Source organism: Erpetoichthys calabaricus, chromosome 7 (genome assembly GCF_900747795.2).
Source record: "Erpetoichthys calabaricus chromosome 7, fErpCal1.3, whole genome shotgun sequence".
Lineage (NCBI taxonomy): Eukaryota > Metazoa > Chordata > Cladistia > Polypteriformes > Polypteridae > Erpetoichthys > Erpetoichthys calabaricus.
The window spans coordinates 3,492,006-3,510,974 of record NC_041400.2 but is presented as its reverse complement, the minus strand read 5'-3'; positions in this window follow the sequence as shown (position 1 = coordinate 3,510,974).

Here is an 18,969-nt window from a genome sequence, read left to right as displayed (position 1 = left end):
CTTCTGTTTTAGTGCCAATGACTAACAGCGGAGATGCAGTCTGCACAGTTAATCAGCAGCTCTAGTCAGGGTGTGCTAAACTGAAGTCGTGAGTCTTCAGTCTGAGAGTGAAGGGGCATCTGTCACAGCTAAACCCCTGGACCACTCTGCATTCTGCTGCATTCATCCTTCCCTCAGCTGTGACCTGTCTCCCTGTCCCAGCGCCCCCCCATAACCTGATGCTGCCACCGCCAGACTCCACCATTTAATTAGACAGGTGATGAGCAGCGACTGCTCTTCACCAGACGTGTTGCTTGACGTTCTTCCTGCTGAGTTCAATTTCTTCTCATCATAGCAAAGAATCTTCTCCCTCAGGTCCTTTAAATAAGCCTTTAAGTCAAGACCCCCCACCAGAAACATCTGATCGATGGAGTGCAGCTGAGATGGTTGTCCTTCCAACAGCTTCTCCCATCTCAGCAGAAGCTCTGCTCGAGTGACCATTGGGTTGCAGTCATCTTCTTGCCCAGTTACTCATTTTGGCATTACAGCCAACTGTATGGAAGACTCCTGCTGGTTTCAAACTTCTTCTACTTCACAATTGTGGAGGCCACTGAGCTCCTGGGACCACTCAGAGCTTTAGAGATGGCTTTACACCCCCTTGCCCTGATCACCGCCTCACCGCAGTTCTTTTGAGGAGGCTGACATTCACTTCCTTGGACTTCATGGTTTGGTTGTTGCCCTGACGTGTGGTGTGAATACTCAGGTCCACATCTGGTCAATTCAGTTCAGCACAGGGGGACTCCACTAAAGTTCTAGAAACATCTTAAGGAGAATAAAGCAAACAGGGTGCAACTAAATACAATGTAAAGGGGTCCGAATACCTTTACAAACGAGAGAGTTGAAATTTTGATGTATAATAAATCTGCATACGGTTCTGAAAACACGTCATCATTTTGTCACGATGGGTTATTGAATGTACTGTACAATGAAATCTGTGACACAATACAGTCGGCAGAAAGTGAAGGGTCTGAATTTCTGAATTGACTGTTTCAGCACCACTGTGAATGGAGATGTTCACTAAAACAGTCTGTAAGGCCACAAGGAGATGTTTGGGCAGCCAGTGATGGAGCTTAAAGGATGGGGACATAAACAAAAGAGAAGACAGAAGAACAATCAGAGCTGAAAGGGTTAAATAGTGTCACAGTGATGACATCACAGGACGAGCCTTCCAGGACACGCCCCTGACAACCAACTGTGACGGCACCCATAACAAAATAAAGTGACACTGTAATAAATAATAATAATTCATTACATTTATATGTACTCAAAGTAGTAAAGGTCACACTAAAATAAGACAAAAGGGCGCAATCCAAGGGGGAAATTAGGACTTTTACAGAAGCTCATTACATAAATAAATAAATACAAGATAGATAGATAGATAGATAGATAGATAGATAGATAGATAGATAGATAGATAGATAGATAGATAGATAGATAGATATGAAAGGCACTATATAATAGATAGATAGATAGATAGATAGATAGATAGATAGATAGATAGATAGATAGATAGATAGATAGATAGATATGAAAGGCACTATATAATAGATAGATAGATAGATAGATAGATAGATAGATAGATAGATAGATAGATAGATAGATAGATAGATATGAAAGGCACTATATAATAGATAGATAGATAGATAGATAGATAGATAGATAGATAGATAGATAGATAGATAGATAGATAGATAGATATGAAAGGCACTATATAATAGATAGATAGATAGATAGATAGATAGATAGATAGATAGATAGATAGATAGATAGATAGATATGAAAGGCACTATATAATAGATAGATAGATAGATAGATAGATAGATAGATAGATAGATAGATAGATAGATAGATAGATAGATAGATAGATATGAAAGGCACTATATAATAGATAGATAGATAGATAGATAGATAGATAGATAGATAGATAGATAGATAGATAGATAGATAGATATGAAAGGCACTATATAATAGATAGATAGATAGATAGATAGATAGATAGATAGATAGATAGATAGATAGATATGAAAGGCACTATATAATAGATAGATAGATAGATAAATAGATATGAAAGGCACTATATAATAGATAGATAGATAGATAGATAGATAGATAGATAGATAGATAGATAGATAGATAGATAGATAGATAGATAGATAGATGAAAGGCACTATATAATAGATAGATAGATATTTATATCTCTGACGCCACTTCCGGTGTCCTGCCTCTTCCTGCCGGAAGGACATATAACCGGAAGTTCGGCCATTTTCAGTTGTCACACACATGCGCATGGGAGACACCTAAAGGGCTCAAAAGAAGGTAATTCCACGCCAGGCCAGGGGGTGGCAGAGTGTAATAACCCTTTCCCTTATATTAGTCACGACCACTAAGGCCACGCCCCCAGGCAACCAGGAGTTGCATCCTGACAACAGGACTCACAAAATGGCTGCGTCTTAAAGACACCAGAAGGGTGTTGATGGCGGCGCCAAATTGTTTTCAGCACGTTATACACATTTTAAGAAGTAACACATCTCTATACAGGTATATATATAAAATCATCTCTCTGTCCGTATGTCCGCTTTTCACAAGAGAACTACTTCACGGATTTAGATTGGGTTTTTCTCTAGAATTTGCTTGAACATTCCGGTTGATTTTGCGAGTTCTCTCATTGCTCTACGTATTATAGTTCGGTTGTGGCACTGATTTATTTGCGCAAATCTGAGAGACATGCAGTGTGCCATGGGGGCGGGGCCTCAGGAATCGGGAGCTGGGCGGGGCCGTCCTCACTCACCATCAGCCTCTGTTTGAGTCGCTCTACCTCGCACCACGTGTTGGAGCGCACCTCGCCTCCACTTAGCTAGCGATACCCGTGTGCTCAGCAGACATGATCATCTAGAGATTGTTGAGGAGTAACGTTTGACGTTTTTGAGATCAGAGCTCCGTGTGTTTTTTAGGGGCCCCGCTCATTAGCAGCAAATCAATGAGCACAGAAAGTGAAATCGCTGCCATGGCTCAGCCAGGGTTCTTCCCCCAGTTGAGGTTCCAGTGCTCGTTTTGTGCCATTTTTTGATGTATTTGTATGTGTTGCTGTTTCTTCTGTTAATGATTTGCCCCCCCTGACCCGACACAGACAGGCAGGCAGGACACAAGTTTGACCACACAGCCTGCGTTTGACTCTTCTGCTGCTCCCCACTTCACAGCACAGTACATTAAACACCCACAAATATGGGGCGGCCCCTTCCCTTCCAGTCCTCCTCACAGGCTTCGCTCTTCCTCTTCCTCCGGACTCGGGGGGGGGGGGGGGGCCCTGAATGGAGTGAGGCGTCTCCTTTTTAGCTGGGAGTGTAACAGGTGGCTCATTAATCACCCCCAGATGTAGGGCCCTGCAGCTCCCCACGGAACCCAATGGGGGCGATGCCAAACTCCAACTCCCAGTGTGCCCTGCAGGAGTCCGTGGTGCCACCGCCGCCCAGGAGGTCTGCCCTCTAGCACCCCGATGCTCTCTCTCCCCAGGCCCTTCCATCCAGCTGGCGTCCCTCCCGTCACACAGCCGTCTTTATGTTTTATGTACAGTTAATCCTCGACGTTCACAGGGGTGGCAGCACAAAAGTCGAGAACACGTTGAATTTGAGTGTCATTACGTCGTCTCTTTTCATTTTTGGTTCGTTTGTATTGATGAAGTTTGTGTTCATTTGCCACTACTTGTGTTTAAGTTTCAGTGTCTCCTCCGCCGTATTCCATGTGCCAGGCAGCCAATCATCGCCATGGAACTGCCAACCTCTGGCCTATAAATAGCAGGGTCTCCCGCAGCTCCTGGCGGTTCGTTTTGAATGTGCTGTGGAGTTTTTGGCGAGTTCGTGTGTTTTGTTCTCTGGTTGTGTCTTTTTGATATCTCTGGATTTGTGACTCTGGATTTATTTATTTATTTATTTTAGACTTTGCCTTGGGATTTCTGCATTGGGATTGTGTTTACCCTCGCCTCTGTTTTTAGGCCACTCCATTTTGTCTTTGAGCTCTTTGGAACTCCGCAGTACCACATGGCATCTTTTGTGAAGACTCAAACCTTTTCTGTTTCTCTGAAGTTTCTGTGTTTGCCCGCCGGGGTTTTGCAGTATGTCCCCCTCTAGTGGGCATTACTGGAAGTGCTTTTTGGGACTTAGGCGCCTTGTAAATCCAGTCCAGGGAAGCCTTGCTGAATTGTAACACAAGCCTTAAGAGTCGGGTGACCAGTATTGTGGATGCCCGGGGCCCTTGCCCAGTCGGGACACCTCTGCCATGGAAGAACCAGGGAAGCAAGTGTGGACAGAGCACTACCTCCCCCAGAACACTAGATGGCAGCCGTACCTTGGATTCCAGCAGGGCTTCATGGGAGATGGAATCTGATACAGCCCTGTTGGGATCCGGGTGTGCCGCCAGGGGGCACTGCAGCTGTTCCTGAGCCCGCGTGGGCAATCCTTCTGCCAGGTGCCTTATATAAGGGGTCAGCAGACAGTACTCGGAGACCAAGCTTACCAAGGTGGAGTGGAGGAGTAAAAGAGAAAGAGGGACTGCGTTGTGCCTGTGGGGGGAACGGGGAAGGCGTTGCCCGCAGGCGAAGAAAAAAATAAAATTTGTGCGTTTTTTAAGTGTGCCTCCTGCGTCCATCTGCATCGTGTTGGGTGGCTGGCACACCACCTAGTGGTTCTGTCACACCAGATACCTCAGCTTGACGTTTTTAATGCCTCGTGTCCCAGCTTGTCACAGACTGAGGTGCCCAAAAACCCGAAGTGGGACGATCAGATTACAATATGAAGAAGATTGAGGGGGCCTGAGCTGTGTGGAGGTCTTCATGAGGTGTGAAGTCCATGGGGGGTCCTGGATTTCCCCTTCTTTGGCACTGGAAACTCTTCTGAGAAAGGGAGAGGGAGGACAGGCACGAAAAGAGCGACAATAAGAAAGCTGAAAAACAGTCGTCGTCACCTTTCACTTTGTCATCAAGTCACATGCAATTCACGTAAAGACGAGGCCGCGTGTGTCACACCATAGTCTTCCTCACAGAGTCGTGTAGACATGTTAGACCAGATAAAGCCCCCAGTCAGACAGTGGGCCGGAGCGCAGTCATGTTGTAGTCCTGTAACGTTACGTTACTCACAGACTTCAGGGACATGTGCCAACTGAGCAGTGCCCGCTGTGCCATCCCCCTCCTTCAAATGCAGGGTCAGGTCTGCGATTTTACTAAGTTGCTGTCTTGGAAATTCTTATCAGTCGTCCCCTCGTCCCCCCATATTGGAAGACCTTCACACTTTTAATTATTTTCTAGTCAATTAGCCAGCTGGATTCCTGTCCAAGAGGCCCACTCACTGCGAGGCTTTACAATGCTGCCCTTCTTGGATTTTCCTCCAGTCTGAAACTTAAAACTCCAGAGACAATAAAAGGCCATTGTCTGCCGTGAGCACTTCCACCGGCCGGAGACACCTAAGCAGGTAGGCAGACGAGACCTTCACAAGGCCCGCTCTCATCCGTGTTCTCTTTATTTTTACCAGTCGGCTCCACATCTTCTCGGGCGCTTCAGGATTTGCCCATGTAGCACCTTTGGCAAGACGGATTTTTTCTTTTTCCCTAAAATTTGTGCAATTAAATGCGACTTAAATACCAAAAGCAACAAGTCATTATAACCGTGAAGTGGAGTCGAGTCTAATTACCGCACGTCGTAATGCGGCTCCGAGGTCCCTAGGGCTGCGTTGGCCGTTGACCAACTTCAGAAGAATGCAATGGGAAGGTGAATGAATGGTGGGGGGGGGGGCACTAGGGTAGCACAGAGGCCGTTTTTAGGAACTCAGTTTGGGGTGGTGATACATTTTTTATTGCTACGGTGCCCAGGCGATGTCCACCCTGTCTGAGGAGCTGGCCAGGCACCCTTAAATGGGCCGAATCGCAGGGGAGACCCTCAAAATGGGATATTGGCCCAAACAGTGTGAGTCCCCTTAGCAAATGACCACAATTTAGAAATAGTGACCGTCCACTGGGCTGGGTGAGGCGACTTGGTGATCGATTCCGGGGTTATGGGACCCGCAGGCCCTTAGATGGAGAAGACCCTCAAAATGGGAAACTGGCCCCAAGTATGGGTCCCCAAACACCTTAGCATATTCAGACAGTGGAGAAATAGTAACTGGGCCGCTGTGTCGGGTGAGGCGATCAACTCAGGGGAGACCCGCAGGTCCGTAGACCCTCAAATTGGGAAAGTGGCCCTAAAGTATGGGTCCCCAAAAACCTTAGCTAATGACCTCCATTAAGAAACAGTAACCGTCCCGTGGGCCGCTGTGTCGCATGAGGTGGCGCTTTAGTTTGGGGGCATTTTCATGTAAGCTGTGTTTGTGAAAGAACAATACCAGAGCATTAGGTGTGAAAGTTCAGAATGTTACCCACATTAAGAGCTTTATTTATATAGTGCCTTGCAGTTTGCGTCATTATTCCATACGCCGGCCCTGACCGTCATCCTTTGGCTGCATATAAAGGGCAGGTGAAGAATCTTTATAAAGTAAAAGAGATTTATTCTGTCACTAGCTCTGAAACGAAGAGAACAAAAGGCATAAAGGAGGTGCCTGAAGAGCAAACAGTGGCCCAAGTCATAAATCCAAAGAGAAAGAGAGCATTAAAAAAAAAAACAACCAAAAGCAAAAAAAGGGTCAAAATCCAGAAAATCACAAATAACAATCAGAAGTCACCAACACCGCAAATCACAACTCGACTGATGTGAGCAGTCGGCCTCTCCAGGCTTTATAGGGCTGGGGGCGGGTCAAAGAGGAAGACGGACAGGTGGCCCCGCCTCCTGGGGATCCACCCACAAAGCACCAGGCACCGGACGAAACAGAATTACATCAGAATGAAACGTTAAACGCAAACCATAAAGAGATGAAATCATCATATAAAAACAGTTTAAATTCGAAAATGGAAAAGACAGAAAATACGAGACATTAGCTGGTCAGCGTATAACACTTGTGATCTCAGATGGCAAAGGGAATACGCAGCTCAGGAGTGGCTGATGTGTAGAAGAATCAGACCAAGAACTGGCAGGTTAAAAACTACTGAATACAGTAAGGCAAAAGTTCTGAGTAAACGTCGTCAAATTAAAAATCGGACCAAACTCTGGCAAGTTAAGAATTGTATGGGATACAGTCCGGCTAAAACTCTGACTAACTGCCCTTTCCAGTTCCCTACACAGTCCATGTGGTCTGGTTGACTGGCGAGTCTCCCACTGGCTTGGCATGCATGCGCCCTCCGACGGGTCCAAGTCTCAGTCCGTACAATGGTGTCTGCCAGTATCCCTGCCAGCTTCTTGAAAGGGCACCCGATGGTTTTAATTGTGAACACACGCAGATTAAGTAAAGCCAATCAGCATACAAGGAAATGGAATCACATGGAAATTAAATATTTACAGGCGTCGGCCAAATGTCAGCGTAAATAAATAAACAGAGGACTTCAGGAGGTCATGAAATGGGGGGGCTTCACAAAGGGCTGGGAGGTCCTCAAATGTGAGCTAAGGAGCAACTAACCTGTCTGGGAGAGACGGATCCTAAGCTCCGCCAGCTCGCCTGTTGGCAGTCCCACAAGAGGGAGGATAACCGTCAACCCCTGGCTTGTGAATCAAAAGGGCAACAGATATCATTACAGACATAGCAAATAAGGATAAAATGCTGAATATTGTTAAAAAAGAGAAAATGTTATTTTCCTAACGAGGCAATCCTCATCAAACAAGGCCCACTAGAGCAGGGGTGTCAAACTCCGGTCCTGGAGGGCCACAATGGCGGCAGGTTTTCATTCTAACCACCTTCTTCATTAGTGACCTGTTTTTGCTGCCTTACTTTTAATGAACTCCACTCAGACCCCTCAGTTCTTCCTATTTCCTTAATTAGCAGCCAAACAATAATGAGACACAAAACGAGCAAACAGGTGACCAGCTAACCACATTATCTGAACATAAAGAAAGGTGAGGGTCTCTGTAAAGTTGATCTCTCAGGTCAATAATCGGAAACAGAAAATCATCAATTTGGAAAATGTCTGCTGTAGCAGAAAGAGAGCAGCAGCAAGCTGAGGAGGAATTAAGGAACGGGTTTAATTAACAGCAAGAATTGGCTTCTCATTAAGGAACTGGTTGGAGTGAAATTGGTTGGAGTTTGAAGCCCCAGTTTAGCTGCTCATCTGTCGGCTCGTTTCACATCTCATTTGTGTTTGGCTGCCATTTAATGAAGAAAAGAATCAATTGAGAGGACTGAAGCCTTAAAAACAGGGCTATTAAAATGAAGGGAATAGGAGTTCATTAGCAGTGAAAACTGGTCACTGATTAGGAAAAGGGTGAGAATGAAAACCTGCAGCCACTGCGGCCCACCAGGACTGGAGTTTGACACTTGTGCACTAGAGGGTCCAGAAAAATCATCAAATAGAACAAGCCAAATATATCAGAAATTATGAATCCAAACAGAAATAGCAGTACTCACATAACACCATCATAAATGAATGATCTCAACTCCTGAGCCTTCTCCGTCGACTTCAAGAGCCAAAGGGAGAAGTCTGTCCTGGTGACATCCAGGTGGCCCCGCCTCCTGGGACTCGACCCACCAACATCAAGGAACATGAGTAAACTTAAAGAGACCGCACATAATCAGCCGTCCGTTAATACTTAACAGGTGTCACCACTCGCCGAGATGGCACACCCTATTCCTGGAGTTGGCACCTTCTCCTTGTATTATCTGCATTTCCTCTGCCCTTTCCAGTTCCCTGCACAGTCCATGCGGTCTGGGTGACTGGCGGGTCTCCCACTGGCTTGGCATGCATGTGCCCTCCGTCGGGTCCAAGTCTCAGTCCGTACAGTGGTTTCCGCCAGAGTCCCTGCCAACTTCTTCAAAGGGCACCCGATGGTTTAATTGTGAACACATGCAGATTAAGTAAAGCCAATCTGCATACAAGGAAATGGAATCACATGGAAATGAAATGTTTACTGGTGTCGGCCAGATGTCAGCGTAAATAAATAAACAGAGGACTTCAGGAGGCCGTGGAAGGGCTTGGTGACACAATCCGAGGAAAAGCCTACGAGGAGCCCATTTACTGGGAAAAATGACAAAACCACTTCAGAAATTCACCTCGATTGTCTGTCATAGTTGAAAAGGCATCCTTCACATCTTCAACAACTCTGTGACGGCCAGTGCGGTGTGCTGGGCGGATGACATCACGTCAAGTGAGGACCACCGAATCAACAGACTGATTAAAGGGGCAGACTCCAGTACAGGTGGACCCCCCCTAGAGGTAGTAGAGGAGGAGAAAATGAAGACAAAGCTGAGTGCCATTATGAACAACGCTGCACTCGGGACATCGGGACTGTCACCGTCACCGGGCTGTCTGGTCACCTTAGTAAATGATGCTGATGGTGAATCAGTGTGATCTGCACATAATGGGGGCGTCAGGCTGGTTTAGTAAAACGGAGCTAAGGTTTGTTTGTGCCTCTGGGTAGGACGCCACCCGCTACTCCGTTCATATCTACTGTACATAACACCTTGTTGTGCTTCCTTGTATTTTATACTTTTACGGTTTGGAAGGTCATTTAACTTACACATCGAGAGCAGTGAGTGTTTGCACTCAAGTCTCGGTAATACGAGGGTGTTGGGTCGTGTTCACCATCATGGGTTTAGAGAGAAGTCAAGCAGAGTCGCCCCTTTTATTGGCTAACTAAAAAGATGGCTGAGGAAGGGGCCTGAGTTGCCTCGACAACTGGCATCTCGTGAAGATTTCATGATAAAGAAACAACTTCCTGATGCGGAGATTTCCGCACACCCGGCTGAACTTGCCGACTGGAGGATTTGCATCCCATTGACAGCAACTTCCTACCTGCAAAGACTCAAAGTTCTGGGATCTCATTAACTTGTACTGGGGATCTGTTTGCTGTCAGTAGTGGTTATCATATCTGTTGTGGCGAGCGGCTGGGGGTGGTACCCAGCCGGGATGCCCAGAAGGACCAGAGGAGGGATTACGCCTCCTCCAGACCACAAGGGGGCGACCACACCCCAACCCCCCCCCCCCGGTGGCTATGGGGACCATGGGAAAAAAGCATGGCAGCTGAACCCTATAGGGGCCTGTGGTGTGCTGTGCTGGGGGGACGAAGACCAGGGACACCCGGAGTGCTTCCGGGTGCACGGCCGACACTTATGCCACATCAGGGAGTGCTGGCAGAAGTTCATTGGGAGGCACCTGGAGCACGTCGGATAGGTTTATAAGGGGCCGCCTCCCTCCATTCGATGTCAGGTGGAAGAGGACGGAGCTCAGAGGAGAGGAGTGGAGGCGGTCAGGAAGAGAGAGAGAGAGAAAGGCATTGTGAGAGGCCTGGACTGTGGGTGATTAGTATGGGAGTACTGGGTTGTGTGGCACTGTACTTTATTTAATTATGAATAAACGTGTGTTGGTGGTTGAACCTCCAGGCCAGCTTCCACACTGTTCAAAACATCCAAGCGGTTGTAACCGTTGTCAGGGTGGCAATGAAACCGAGACCTAAATCAGAGTTGAGGTGGCACCGCACGTTTCCCTTTTTTAAGTCACATGAGTCTGCGAATCCACCATTTTTAATGGGAAATTTTAAAACTGTGTGCAGCATTGAACTGTCTTGACAAATTTTCTTGAAGGATAAATGTGTCACGTCTCACCGGGGGCCGAGTTGTTTCATGCGGACAGATGGACGAACCAATAGACACAGTGAGACACGGGCTATCGCAATAGTGACGGATTTTTCGATCTTATTTCAGGCACCCAGTATGCTATTTAGTTGTGTCACTTGCCCAATACGCCCGTATCTGGCACTACTGCCCTGAAGATGGCTTATGCCAGTTTACTCTCCATAAATCGACCACTATAAGTTAATGTATTGTGGACCACCAGGGGGCGCACAGACAGGCAGAGACACAACACACGTTTATTCAGAGTTGGGGAAGCGCAGTATAAAGCACCACAAGCACATCATAGACAACACAAGGACAACTCCTCCATTTCCTTTTTCTCTCTTTCTCTTTCCTGCCTCCACTCCTCCCTCAGGCTTCCTCCTCACTCTGCCTCTCCCAGTAGTGGCCATTGGCTCCCTTTATAGGACTTCCAGGTGTGCTGCTAAATAGGCCTCAGCAAAGGTCCAGGCGCCCCCTGGTGTCGGCCTGTGGCATCAGCCGGGTTCAGCTTGCACACACCAAACCCGTAGCCCCGCTGCAAGCCAGAGGGTCTGCCTTCTAGAGTTCCGGGTGTGCAGAATAAGCTCTCTCCCCTGGTCCCTGGTTCCACGATTGAGGACCCTGGTGGTCCGCCACAGCATATATAGCAGTCAACATACAGGGTGAGCCAAAATGAAGTAGCCCGTTGCGTCAGATAGAGGCAGCCGAGTGGCTCGGGGTGACCGGGGGTCCTTTGATAGGCGACCCCTTGTAGTTTTCAGTCGGCGGGCCACATGCCTTGGTCTGGTGCACACCGTTGCTTTCACTTTCACAAAAACGACGAATCCGTCATCAGTACGCAACGCACTTCAGCATTCCTCCTGACGGCGACGTCCCAAATCGGAAGACAATTCTACATTAAGACAGACGGGTCCAACATTGAACAGGGAATGACTGTATGAACGCCTGAATGTGGACCCCCCCCCTTGGTCTTTTCAAGGTGTGGACCCCCCCTTAGTCTTTTCAAGGTGTGGACCCCCACCTTGGTCTTCTCAGTACATGGACCCCCCCTTGGTCTTTTCAAGGTGTGGACCCCCACCTTGGTCTTCTCAGTACATGGACCCCCCCTTGGACTTTTCAAGGTGTGGACCCCCACCTTGGTCTTCTCAGTACATGGACCCCCCCCTTGGTCTTTTCAGCGCATGGACCCCCCCTTAGTCTTTTCAAGGTGTGGACCCCCACCTTGGTCTTCTCAGTACATGGACCCCCCTTGGACTTTTCAAGGTGTGGACCCCCACCTTGGTCTTCTCAGTACATGGACCCCCCCCTTGGTCTTTTCAGCGCATGGACCCCCCCTTAGTCTTTTCAAGGTGTGGGCCCCCACCTTGGTCTTCTCAGTACATGGACCCCCCCTTGGACTTTTCAAGGTGTGGACCCCCACCTTGGTCTTCTCAGTACATGGACCCCCCCCTTGGTCTTTTCAGCGCATGGACCCCCCCTTAGTCTTTTCAAGGTGTGGACCCCCACCTTGGTCTTCTTAGCGCATGGACCCCCCCTTAGTCTTTTCAAGGTGTGGACCCCCACCTTGGTCTTCTCAGTACATGGACCCCCCCCTTGGACTTTTCAAGGTGTGGACCCCCACCTTGGTCTTCTCAGTACATGGACCCCCCCCCTTGGTCTTTTCAGCGCATGGACCCCCCCTTAGTCTTTTCAAGGTGTGGACCCCCACCTTGGTCTTCTCAGTACATGGACCCCCCCTTGGACTTTTCAAGGTGTGGACCCCCACCTTGGTCTTCTCAGTACATGGACCCCCCCCTTGGTCTTTTCAGCGCATGGACCCCCCCTTAGTCTTTTCAAGGTGTGGACCCCCACCTTGGTCTTCTCAGTACATGGCCCCCCCCCTTGGTCTTTTCAGCGCATGGACCCCCCCTTAGTCTTTTCAAGGTGTGGACCCCCACCTTGGTCTTCTCAGTACATGGACTCCCCCTTGGACTTTTCAAGGTGTGGACCCCCACCTTGGTCTTCTCAGTACATGGACCCCCCCCCTTGGTCTTTTCAGCGCATGGACCCCCCCTTAGTCTTTTCAAGGTGTGGACCCCCACCTTGGTCTTCTCAGTACATGGACCCCCCCTTGGACTTTTCAAGGTGTGGACCCCCACCTTGGTCTTCTCAGTACATGGACCCCCCCTTGGTCTTTTCAGCGCATGGACCCCCCCTTAGTCTTTTCAAGGTGTGGACCCCCCCCTTGGTCTTTTCAGCGCGTGGTCCCCCCCCTTAGTCTTTTCAAGGTGTGGACCCCCACCTTGGTCTTCTCAGTACATGGACCCCCCCCCCTTGGTCTTTTCAGCGCATGGACCCCCCCCTTAGTCTTTTCAAGGTGTGGACCCCCACCTTGGTCTTCTCAGTACATGGACCCCCCCTTGGACTTTTCAAGGCATGGACCCCCCCCTTGGTCTTTTCAAGGTGTAGACCCCCCCCTTGGTCTTCTCAGTACATGGACCCCCCCCTTGGTCTTCTCAGTACATGGACCCCCCCCTTAGTCTTTTCAAGATATGGACCCCCCCTTGGTCTTTTCAGCATGTGGACCCCCACCTTGGTCTTTTCAAGGTGTGGACCCCCCCCTTAGTCTTCTCAGTACATGGACCCTCCCTCGGACTGTTCAAGGCGTGGCCCCCCCTTGGTGTTTTCAGCACATGGACCAGACCCCCATTTGTTTCATGATATCGCCGGATTGCTAAAAAGGGCCACTGCTGGTAGACCTGCCCCTGAGCTCAAGAGCACAACAGAAGACCCTTGAATGTCCTCAAAGGCCCCACTGCATTCCTTCACACAGCAGCTGTCTGCTCTCAATGTTTTCAGCAGCGGACGACGTCGAGTGGGCCGAGACCCCATTTATGATCCTGAACCATCGTTTGATTTTCTTGTAACATTTTCTTCAGTTGACTCATCATCTGGCACTCATCATAACAGAGGGGTCACACATTCCAGGTGATTAGGTCCGAGTCCTCCCTGCCCTCCGAGTGTCTCCCTTCTAAAAGGTTTATGGTTTGAAGTGAAAGATGACACCTGGGGGTCTTTAGTCCTCGGGCTCCTCTTCTGTGTGGTGGTGTGGTGATTAGCAGAGGGAGTCCATCTCTTTGTTCAGAGCTCACGTTCTCCCAGCTCTGTAATTTGCTTTGACTTTAAAAGGTAAAATTGTTAGGCTGACTGGTGACTCAAACGCGCAAGTCAGGGTCTTGTGAAAGACGAGGAAGTGACTGGACAGATGGCTCCTGGGCGAGAGGCCTTCAGTCGGGTGCCTTGTGAACTCCAGCTGGGACGTGTTTGGTTAGGCTGACCTCCTAATTTAAGAGCATGTGACCCACTCAGAGTCACGGGGGGCACTGGGCACAGCCACACATGGGCACGCCAGTCCATCACAAGGCCCTTTCATTTACACACCCACAAGGGGGCACCGTAGAGTTACTGCTTAACCCTAACCTGCATGTTTGGGAAATGGAACAAAAAAGACTGGGCATGAGATCTGAACCCGGGCAGTGGGTCTGTGAGACAGCAGCCACTGTTATTCGGTGTGTTCTTTGGTTAAATATCAGACAGTTTATTGATTTCAAGTATGAAATGGACCAGAGTGTGAAAAGGAAACAGGATGTTTTAGCCAGGTTTGCTGCCCTGAATCAACTTTCATTCTTGTTTGTTTTATATCCTGGTTTTTACTTTTTATCTGCCTAGTTGTGCTACCCATCTAAGATGGGCTGAAATCTAAGTTATCAACATACTCGCATACCTCTGCATATTCAGCTTCAACATTTTGCATTGCATCATCTATTAGAATGTATTTTGTAATGCATGTAGTAATAAAGCACATTGCATTTGTCATTCCAACAGATGGCGCATTAAAAACTTTTGTAGTAATAAAGCACATTGCATTTGTCATTCCGACAGATGGTGCATTATAAACACTGGCAGTGCTTTTACAAATCCCATACCAAATGCCATATGACAGAGACATATGTGTTGCATCTGTTATTCCAACAGATGGTGCATCACAAACATTAGCATTGGTTTTACGAATCCTATACCAAATGTCGTATAACAGAGACATATGCATTGCACCTGTCATTCCAACAGATGGCACATCACAAACATTTGTAGTAATAAAATGCATTGCATCTGTCATTCCAATGGATGTGTAATTGCGGCCCACAATACCCATGAGGTCCTCCACGTAATGACCCGACATCACAAAACCCCCACAATGTCAACACTATAGTTAAGATTAGGGCTGTGTGAGGGTTATCTGAATTAAAGGGCATTTCATGACTGACTTGGACATTATGTGACCTTCATATTCCAGGCTGCAGTTAGACCCACCTTATTCTTTTTTCGAATCCCATACCAGATGGTATATAACAGAAAGATAGCAACTGGACAGACACTCAGATACACAGACAACTGTCCTTTCACTATGATGGACTTTCAGTATAGTGTTTTAAATTCTGTCTTTTGGTTTTGTTCTTTCTGTGTTATTTTCTTCTGTGTTAGTAATTGCATTAACTCCCTTACTTCCATAATATGGTGTTGATGTTCCCAACTCACTTGCAACTATATATGCTGTGACTGGGTGTACAGCCAAGAAAGTACCAGGGCAGCAACTGGATAATCCCATTTAATCTGCAGAAATACAAAAAGGCAAGAGAAATGGTGCACAGCCTTATAGGGTCCTCTCTTAAAGAAGGTTCTGTTACTGGGAGCTCTGGCCATGCAGAGAGTGGGGTCCATACTGAGATACCACCTTCCAGGGGCGTCCAAACGGAATGGGCGAGGCTAAGGGTGTCTTCTGAGAAATGTGGGTGAAAGAGAAGAGACAGTTAGTAATAGCACCCCCTCTCATCCCAGTGTGGTATCGCCAGGAAGGTGGTCCGCAGGTGCACATGCATGACAAGATATACAATATATCTATTATATAGTGCCTTTCATATCTATATATCTATCTATCTATCTATAAAGTGCCTTTCTATCTATCACTGTATATGGTGCCTTTCATCGATCTCTTTATCCACGTATCACTCTGAATTGACCTTCCTCTTGTTGCAGCCCCCCTGATCTGCCCAGACACTGAGGTTGACTTTTCTTTAACTTTTACTCTCCAGTTGTTCTCCTCTCTCAGACTGCGCTCTACTTTGTGTCACGGTACACAATGAAGTGAAGTCTCATAGTTTTAATGAATGAGTAACAATTGGAGAGGACTGGCCAATGAACAAGAAGTGGAGGCGGGGCTTCAGTTCCAAACCTCAGCCTGTGTGGGCTCCTCTTTTGTGCATCAGAGAATTTTCTGGAAGTACTTTATGAAGCCTCATTAGCGTTATGAATGAAAATTGTTGAATTTTTTTTTCAGTTTTTTTTTTTATGTATAGTAGAAAATGTCAGTGCCAAAATGTGAACTTATTAACAGTAGGGGAGGTGTGTGGCGTGTCCACTGCTGTACTGTTGCAGATTGAGTACACGTCATCATCGGGACACTAGACGTGTGTTTCTTTGCACACTTTTCTGATTTTTTTTCTTTTTTTTTTACACGTGACAGGGTTTAATGTCAGTGCCTGATCCTCATGATGAACATGTCCCTTGTGTTTTTGTGGGCTACCACAGAGCCAGGTTAGGGACCTCCATATTTCCCCTGACAGAAACATTGATGGTTGCTGCATTGTGAATGGTGCTTAGGGGGCTAATGTCTTTCTCGTCCTTGTCTCGATGACAAATATTTTGCATTGTTTTTGTCACAGCACGAACTCAGCAGGCACATCATGTCAGGTCAGTGCTGTATCATGCATCAGTTTCACTCTTCGTGTCCAAGTCTGATGAGCAGTTCTCATCGTCATCACCGTCACTCCATTGAAGAGGTGGTTCAGTGTCAGTTTATTCTAAAACGGCCCTTACCGCCTCTCATTTACACAAAGGCTCCGCCCCTGTCATGAATATTGATGAGTTACCTTAGATTAGAGTGACAAAATGTATTTAGAGAAAAGCCAAGCAAAATGACACCTTTTATTGGCTAACTAAAAAGATTACAATATGCAAGCTTTCGAGGCAACTCAGGCCCCTTCTTCAGGCAAGATGTGACAAAATGTATTGAAATTTTGCAGATTTTGGGCAGCCTGATGTTACTTGATCCACCCACCAGGTGGCAGCAGACTACTGTCGTGAGAGTCATTTGAACTTAAAGCTGTAGATAGATAGATAGATAGATAGATAGATAGATAGATAGATAGATAGATAGATAGATAATGAAAGGCACTATATAATAGATAGATAGATAGATAGATAGATAGATAGATAGATAGATAGATAGATAGATAGATAGATAGATAGATAGATAGATAGATAGATAATGAAAGGCACTATATAATAGATAGATAGATAGATAGATAGATAGATAGATAGATAGATAGATAGATAGATAGATAGATAGATAGATAGATAGATAGATAATGAAAGGCACTATATAATAGATAGATAGATAGATAGATAGATAGATAGATAGATAGATAGATAGATAGATAGATAGATAGATAATGAAAGCCACTATATAATAGATAGATAGATAGATAGATAGATAGATAGATAGATAGATAGATAGATAGATAGATAGATAGATAGATAGATAGATATGAAAGGCACTATATAACAGATAGATAGATAGATAGATAGATAGATAGATAGATAGATAGATAGATAGATAGATAGATAGATAGATAGATAATGAAAGGCACTATATAATAGATAGATAGATAGATAGATAGATAGATAGATAGATAGATAGATAGATAGATAGATAGATAGATAGATAGATAGATAGATATGAAAGGCACTATATAACAGATAGATAGATAGATAGATAGATAGATAGATAGATAGATAGATAGATAGATAGATAGATAGATAGATAGATAGATAGATAGATATGAAAGGAACTATATAACAGATAGATAGATAGATAGATAGATAGATAGATAGATAGATAGATAGATAGATAGATAGATAGATAGATAGATAGATAGATATGAAAGGCACTATATAACAGATAGATAGATAGATAGATAGATAGATAGATAGATAGATAGATAGATAGATAGATAGATAGATATGAAAGGCACTATATAACAGATAGATAGATAGATAGATAGATAGATAGATAGATAGATAGATAGATAGATAGATAGATAGATAGATAGATAGATAGATAGATATGAAAGGCACTATATGACAGATAGATAGATAGATAGATAGATAGATAGATAGATAGATAGATAGATAGATAGATAGATAGATAGATAGATAGATAGATACTTTATTAATACCCATCATACGTAGAATTCGAAGCCGGAGTCGATGTTGGATTATGTGACACAAATGATTTGACGTTTTATTTTATGGGTGCTGGTGTCAGTTGTTTCAGGGCTCTTCTTAAGTTTTGTTCTCCATGAGATTTTTCTCTGCCATCACTGCACACAACACATAGTAAGTAACTGGTCAGCGTCTACAGTGTTTATGATTTTTGGGTCCAGTGGTCCTTTAATTTTTGTTTAGCTTGATTTCACTTGTGGGATGCTGCACTAGCGCCCCCTATCTCTCCCAGGGCTCAGCTCTATGGAGTGCACATATTACTCGTTTCCAGGATTAAGCACATCTGCTCGACTGTCATCGGACTCTGAGAGCTCCACAGTTTGTTAATTGGATAGAAAATACACAAAGACACCGAATATCTCCAAGTGGAGCCCGCGAGTCTTCATCGTTCAAACAAAAAAACAAACAATCCACCAAACAGCCGAACGCCGCACAGTCAGAAGATCGACTTCATTATTTCCAGATGCTGAAATTAGAGACCCACTGCACCGCGGAGTCGAAAATATCATCTGTTTGCAGACCAACCTGTGACACACGGGACATGACTGGGACGGCTGACTGGCTAAAAGTGGTGACATCAAAGCAGGCTGCAGGGCCAGCCCTTGAACCCGAGTCTCACGTACTTCCATTTCAGGGGTCCCTTTTGCAGCCAAACACTGAAATGGTGTCCTCGCTGGGAGGCCAAGCACGTGCTGTCATCAAGGTGACATCAAAGTGTCTGAACACGAGGGGTCCGGAGGGGCTGGAGGTGACGGGCGCGTGGATTTATTGACCCCTTCCTTTGTACTTTGGGTTGACTGCAGGATTAAGGCGAGCCTGGCGTCACTCCGAGGGGCTGCCCAGAATGGACAGCTTGAACAGATGACATGCAGGC